General features: G+C 44.2%; 1 protein-coding gene across 1 annotated transcript in view; it reads right to left on the bottom strand.

The window, feature by feature from the left end:
- The window catches only part of Nedd4l (neural precursor cell expressed, developmentally down-regulated 4-like, E3 ubiquitin protein ligase), a 322283-nt gene that overhangs the window by 142544 nt on the left and 172506 nt on the right, over positions 1 to 7233 (bottom strand). The window lies entirely within an intron of this gene.

Genomic DNA, 7233 nt, shown 5'->3' with positions numbered 1-7233 from the left:
TTTCAGAGAGATTATTAGTTTATTTGCTTCCACAAATAAACACATATCAAGAAAACGTAAGTTTACAACCCATTCATAATCTCATTTCTGTCATGTGGGTAAATTATTTTTCTTCTAGTGGAGATAAAACTATGATTATTCACCCAAACCATGACAGATAAAATAAACCAACATTTCAGAACTAAACATTGGAGCCTAGGAAATTCAATGGTTATCCAAAGACAGATACTGGGAAAAAAAATCTAAATTAAATTTTCCGTTTTCTGACGACAAGTCCTTGCACATATTTCACAATCTTTACCCTGAGAAGCCGCATCCTCCAGCAAGGGAAGTATTGAAAAGTGTAAACTAATGTAGACCACCTACTAAGAGTGCCAACCCACTCAGATTCTCTAGTGTTTCTAACCCAAATGCCCCAAGTTACCCAGGTTTTCATTCTTGAAATATTGGGGTGGGGACAGTCAGATGGCTCAGCTGGTAAAGAACCTGCCTTGTAAGTCTAAAGGACCCAAGTTCAACTCCTGGTACCCACATAAAAGTGGAAGGAGAGAGATGACTCCACAAGGTTATCTTTTTATCTCCACACAAATGGCTCCACATCACACACACACACACACACACACACACACACCATGGAAAAATAACCTGTATGCAGGGATTTCTTATCTGTTACTCTCCAGAATCCAGAAAACACAAAAGGTTTCTTACATATTCACCTTCCTGGTTTTACTTATCTAATTACCTATACCTGCTAATTTATTTCTATCACTCTACTGTGCCAGTTTCAAGCCAAACTGAGAGATATGTTATTCAGTTGGCCAGAGTGATATACTAACCAAATCCTAGAACTTATAAGAAGTTTGAAGCCTGAGGATGGAAAGAGAGACCATCTTAGAGATGACACCCCCCTGCAACACACATAACAGAAAGAGTTATCCTTAAGTGGCTATCCCAACAGCAATTAAACCTTATTTTACAAATTCCAAAGCATTCTCAAAGACTACAGAAAATGCTTCAAAATGCTGAGAGTACATTAATTCTATATGGTATCTTCAACAACAAGGGTATGTCATAAACCCTTCATAAAAGGCTTGCAGGAAGGCTATAGTCAAGAGAGACAGTACACAAAACACAGGCTGGGAGATGCTTCAGTGGGTGAAGCACTTGCTGTGCAAGCACGAGGGCCTGAATTCAGATCCCTAGAACCCAGTAAAAGTTGAGTGTGGAGGCACATCCGGGTGGCCGAGATAGGCCTTTCTCAGCTCACTGGCCAGCCAGCATAACCAAATCATCATCCGCATCCTCCTGATAATAACAGTATGTATTATTAATACTATTAATAGTATTATATCATAATACTAATAATAAAAAAGCAAGAAGCAATTGAGGAAGACAATGTGGTCCTCTGGTCCCTATCGCACCTGAAGGGGTAATTACACCCACAAACCTGCACACTCACTCACACATACACCTTCTACTCCCTACACACACAAAACCAAAGGTCTGTAAAATATTAGTATACAGAAAAAGTTATTTGCCAATCTTACCTTTGTTCATAAATAGAAAGCTTGCCTCGGAGAAGGAACATTTAATTAGATAAATCCACTTCTTACCAGGACACAGCTTCAGAAAGACAGCCGCCAAGAGCCAACACCCACCCCCTGCACAGGGCCCCAAGAACACCTTCCCTTGGAGGTCTCTGATCTGCAGCGTGGGTCAAATTTGCCTTTTTGGTCAGTACTGTTCCTTAGTCTTAGTCTATCAGACTCTGAGAGGGATTGCTGGACCCCATGGCTGAAGCCAAACTAAGCCTGAAGAGAGAACCCACAAGTTACATTTCTAGAAAATTGCCAGCTGCAGAGTTACCTGGTGCAGGAACCACACTTGGAAAATCAGTGTTCTAAGTGGTATCTGAAAAGAACATTTTCCAGCAGGAGACTTTATTTCCTTTCTTGTCTAGCCACCGGTCTACTGCTTTGAAAGCTCCTGATGCCTGCACTCAGTCTTGAGAACAGGCTTCTGGTGTAGTGGATGAGGGAGTGCAAACTCTCACAGGTAACCCCACACACTCCACAGAATACCATAAACTCCGCTGTGTTTTCAGATTTTACATCCCTCTGCCATTACAGTTGGCTACTATGTAACTAACCACAACGGGGACACAGCTAGGCCTCACCTTAATAGAACGTCTGTTCTTCCCCTGGTGATTTATTCACCTTGGGTTATCTTCCCTGACTGGTGGGTGGGGTCTCTGATCTTGGGACAGTGTCTTCCAGCTGCAATGAGGAAGGTATGCCTGTGCACGTACTGACTGAAGTGCTCGAGGTACGACAGACCCTATGAAATATTGACCGAGGAACTTCCGGGTGCACGATTCAGCCTTAAGGGAGCCAAAGGCCAAGGGGCTGGAGCAGGCTAAAGGTCAGTGTGGTACAAGTCCAAGGCTGGGGGAAACAATAACTAGTCTAGCTGGCTCTGGGGCAGCCCTTCCCATTCTGCTGGGGCTTAACCACGCTCAACGTCGGGCTACTCATGAATGAGGTAGGATGGCGATTCCTAACTCACAGAGCAATAGACTGAACATCACTACTGGTCAGCACAGTGCCCAACAGCACATATGCCCCTGACGCAACAGCTGCTCTCTTAGGAGAGATTTGGGGTTTTCTGGATGCTTCTATTTCCCACGTGTGCTGACTGTTGACCGGGTTGATGCTGATTTGCCACATACTTTGCACTGGGTGTGCCAACCACAACTTGATAGGTATTCCACGCTTCCTTGTTATTCATTCCCACAGGCACCTGGGTAAGATGCTCACAGTAGCCATCGTATTCAAATCAGCCCAGTCCTGGTTCCTAGTTTACCGCTCTGGTGACTAAGCACAGCTCAGGGCTAGCATTGACAGAAATCTGTAAGAAGCTCAGGCCACAAATTGTAGGCCCCTGGGAAAGGAGTGAGAGTCTGTACATCCTTGAAACAGTGGGCTGATCTAGTTAAACATTCCTTCCCCAGGAGAAGCTTTCTATTTCACTGACAAAAAGCCAACTATAACCTCCCTCCTTTTAGCCCCTTTTAAGGAGCCAACAAATTGGTGCTAGAATTCAAGCCATCTCCTATTTACTGTGAGTGTATTCCATGCCACGTGAGGAGTAAGCCCCGGACTCCGCAGGCCCTGTCCCTGCTCCACCTGCTGGGATATCATTCGTGTACAAAAGAAGGTAAAAAAATCACTTTACAGATGTGAGTCACACAAGGGGCTACAGAAAATCAATGCTAGCAGACAGGGATGCTGAAACAGAAAGCAGAGCCACCAGGAACTGTCAAATGTCACTGCAAAGCAACCCTGTTCACTCATGAGAGGGCATATCAGAGACCTTGCTCGCAATCCATTCTGATTTCTTCAAACTTCCCAGAGAAAGGGTTTTTTCAAAAGCCATCTTCCCCAAGCTCAACATGGAGCCGAGCGCTGGGAATTCTGGGCCTCTACACTAAGAGAGACCAGCTCTTGAGCCTATGTGTTGTTCATGGCGTCGAGGAGAGGGCCTCTGGATCTGTACAGACCTCAAATGGATTTAAATAATTAAGAGATGTGAATCTTTCTTGGGGTCTCATTTTCCAGCCCCCCCCCCATCACCAGGGGCAAAGATCCTGTTCATGAGATCACTCTTTACGGAGAGGTGGACATTGGCCTGTCTGGTTTACCCTGTTACTCAATCCTCCAGGACACTCTCGACAAGGACCTTGAGTCATAGCACGTCACTGGTGGGGTATTACCTGACCAGCTCCACTCACTCGCGGCAAGCCGCATTCTTTCCTACCTGTATTTACTTGTTTTTATTAGAATAAATAATCCTGACTGAGAACCACAGATTTTCCAGGGGGCAGGGCAGGCAGGGGCTGACTTTAATGGGCCACATGTTCAAGGCAAATTACATCCAGAGCGGAAGACAGGTTTCCAAGTAACTGAAGAGGTCTCTCCTACCGAGGCTGAACATCAGAAACTTGAAAATGGTCCATACTCTGAAGGAAGTTATCATTCCTCTTTGGGAAAGGAAGGTTGTGGATGCCACAGTGGACACTTGTAGGAAGAGTATGACTTTGTTCCCTACCAACACAGCACAGAGGCCTAATGACTACAGCACACGGCATGCCATGTTTACTTTGACTGCCTGGCACACTATGACTTACCCATCCCAGATGGCGTCACCAAAAAGCCCCTTTCTTGTCCTTACCCACGTCTACTCTCAGGGTTACACACTTATTTAGAGCCTCAATAAAGAAATCACACTTATAGAAACACTTCAGAGTAAGGGGAAATACCTAGAAAGTGTGACAATAGATAAAACCCACAAGCGCATGCAACAACTCAAGCTTTTATAACAGATGATGTAAGCCTGAAGAAAGTTAACACATTGTTAGAGGGAAACATTTCAACGCTCTGCCTCCAGAAGGACAAGTTATTACAAGTTCCCTGGAGAAGAGCATGGCAGGAGTAGCCAGCGCATCCGAAGAGCTGATGGATGCCCTTTGACTCCTATTTACCCCTGGTGACTGACCCCATGGTCACTGAGATACCAGATGCCCCACATGATCATCAAAGCTTCACATAGAATAAGAAAATATTAGAAGCCCACTCTACCCAATTAGAGAAACAAATAAATTATGCTATAACCAGGGAACCAGATTATAAGCAATTAAAATCATATTTTCAAAGATATTTTAAAATAAAAGAAAATATGACATATAACATTAAGAATTAAGCATGATCTAAAAATGTGCCTTAAATTTATAAAATATACAAGTAACTGAGAAAAAAACTAACAAAAATGTCAAGAATCATATGCTTTAGATACTAGGCATGTGATTTATATTTATCTCTTTCCTTATGGCTGTTTTTGTTGTTTGCTGTTTCCCCCAAATTTCCTGTTGTGAACAAGTATCACTTTTACAAGTGCAAAAAATGTCGTTAAAATGCCAATTACAGCTGCACATATGGTTCAGCTCAGATATACGCCAGTGACCGGAGACCTCAATGTCCAAACAGCTCCTCACATTTCTTTTAAACCTAGAAAACGACTTTAAATGCACGACCATGAGGGACTTTTAAAGAATGCTGTACACATGCCAGCCCTCGGGTCTGAACAAACAGAGGTGAAGTATATATTAAAATTTGTCACTGTCGCTAAGACAGGCGGTACGTGACTCTTATATGTGATTTTAACAAGTATGAGAAGAGTGGATTAGATTACAGTCACATTCATTCCCACGTTGTTCCGAAGCAGATGTAAAGGGACGCGAAAACTTTACGTCTTGGGCATAAACTGTGACGCTACCCTCAATACACCCTTTGAAACAAAACTTTGGGCACAATTGTGTTGTTTGGAGCAAGTAGTGATTTAGTGCATCGAAGACCCTTCTTAGTCACCGTCTGGGAATCCCTGGCTGAGACTGTCTCCCTCCCTATAAGCAACCTTGCTACTTGCAATCAGTCACTTGGGGTCCCACACCTGGGTCATGGAAACTCCTGAGCACGAGAAGCCCCCTGCACATGTGGCTGTCTATCAAAGGCACAGACACTCCTCATTCCACTTGTCGGGACATCAGGTGGCTTGAGAGAATATCAGTGGTAGGAGAGCTCGTTAGGGGGCAACTCGCTCAAGACCAATATCTGCTTGTCTTCTGCACAGTCAACACTGTCCAGGAACGCAGCTGAAAGAGAAAACTGCCCCTGGGTGTTGCTGGAATATGCACCTCTCTGTCAAAGGAAATGGGAGTGCTGTGGAGTTAAAGAGAGAAAACTAATCATGAGGCCACAGAGACAGAAGCTTAGATGTTTTTGAGATTATTCCAAAGAGACTCTGAATGTCCAGTATGTACAAAAGGCTGTGGTGGACACCAAGGTGGAGGAAGGGAGTCAGGGTAAGCAGAAGCAGATGCTGTCCCCTTCCTAGAAGCCAGAGTGAACGAGATACTCACATACAAGCACATGTCAACACACAGCACTGCCTCTATTATCTCTTTAGGGGTCTCCAAAAATAGACTCCGTAAAGAGAGTAAAAGTACTGCTTCCACACAAAATTGAGAGTGGGAGCAATTAACACCTGTTAACCTGTCAGAGAAAACGTAAAACTTCCAAACTGATTAGACAAGACTTTGAAAGGATACATTTATAAAAAAATATAACTCTGGAGCCGGGCATGGGCGCACATGCCTTTAATCCCAGCACTGGTGAGGCAGAGGCAGGTGGATCTCTGTGAGTTAAAGGTTAGGCTGTAGAGCTAGTTCCAGGACAGCCAGGGCTGTTAAACAGAGAAACCCTGTCTTGACAACTATATATCTCACTGGAGTGTCTGAGCATCCTCACTAACAACACGAGAACATTCTGAGAGGTCGTCTTAGAGACTTTAGACAAACCTACTGCCTAATGTAAGTGAGATGAAGAAATAATCCATTCAGAGATACAAAAAAAGAAATAGGTTTCCAAGAATAGAAATGGTTCTGCGAAGATAAAAGTCCCTTGCGGTGCTTGCTCCTCAAGTGCTGCAGAGGAACTGGCTCTTAATGTTCCCTCTGCAGTACGTGCTGCAGAAGCTGTCCTGCCATGAGAAGGTGACATCACACACAAGCTCCCATCAGAGAGGACAGCCATGTTCTTTCCCGGCAGTCCCCTGGAAGCCAGAGAAGCCTAAGATAGGGTCCTAGCATTTCTATTATCTCTAACTGCTAAATCACTACCTCTAAGAAGTTCTTTGAAAACCAGTACAATCTTTCGATTTGAGCAATATTTTTTACTTGAAAATAGGAAGTTTGCTGGCGTTGACTAACCAGGAAACAGAAGGCAACCTGTATGGCCCACGTGCAAAACTGTCACATGAGGAATCTTGTGTCACGGAGAATATGAATTCTATAGAAAATGAAGGCATCAGGGACATTAGATTTTTTCCACAGAAGGAATCTCTTGTTCCCCTCACATTCTGTCTTCTACTACAAGTCTTTCTCAAAACCATCTACTCCCAAGTTCATGATGAGGGCTTCCCAATGCTTTCCCTCCTGAGCTAGCTCACAGCAGTTTTGGGTGTCCACGGGTCCTCTACTACACACACACAGACAGACAGACACACACACGCATGCACACGTGCATACACACACATGCACACACACGCATGCACACGTGCATACACACACATGCACATGCACACGCATGCACACGTGCATACACACACATGCACACACAC

This window comes from Microtus ochrogaster, chromosome 18 (genome assembly GCF_000317375.1).
Source record: "Microtus ochrogaster isolate Prairie Vole_2 chromosome 18, MicOch1.0, whole genome shotgun sequence".
Lineage (NCBI taxonomy): Eukaryota > Metazoa > Chordata > Mammalia > Rodentia > Cricetidae > Microtus > Microtus ochrogaster.
This window is presented reverse-complemented; position numbering and strand designations above follow the sequence as displayed.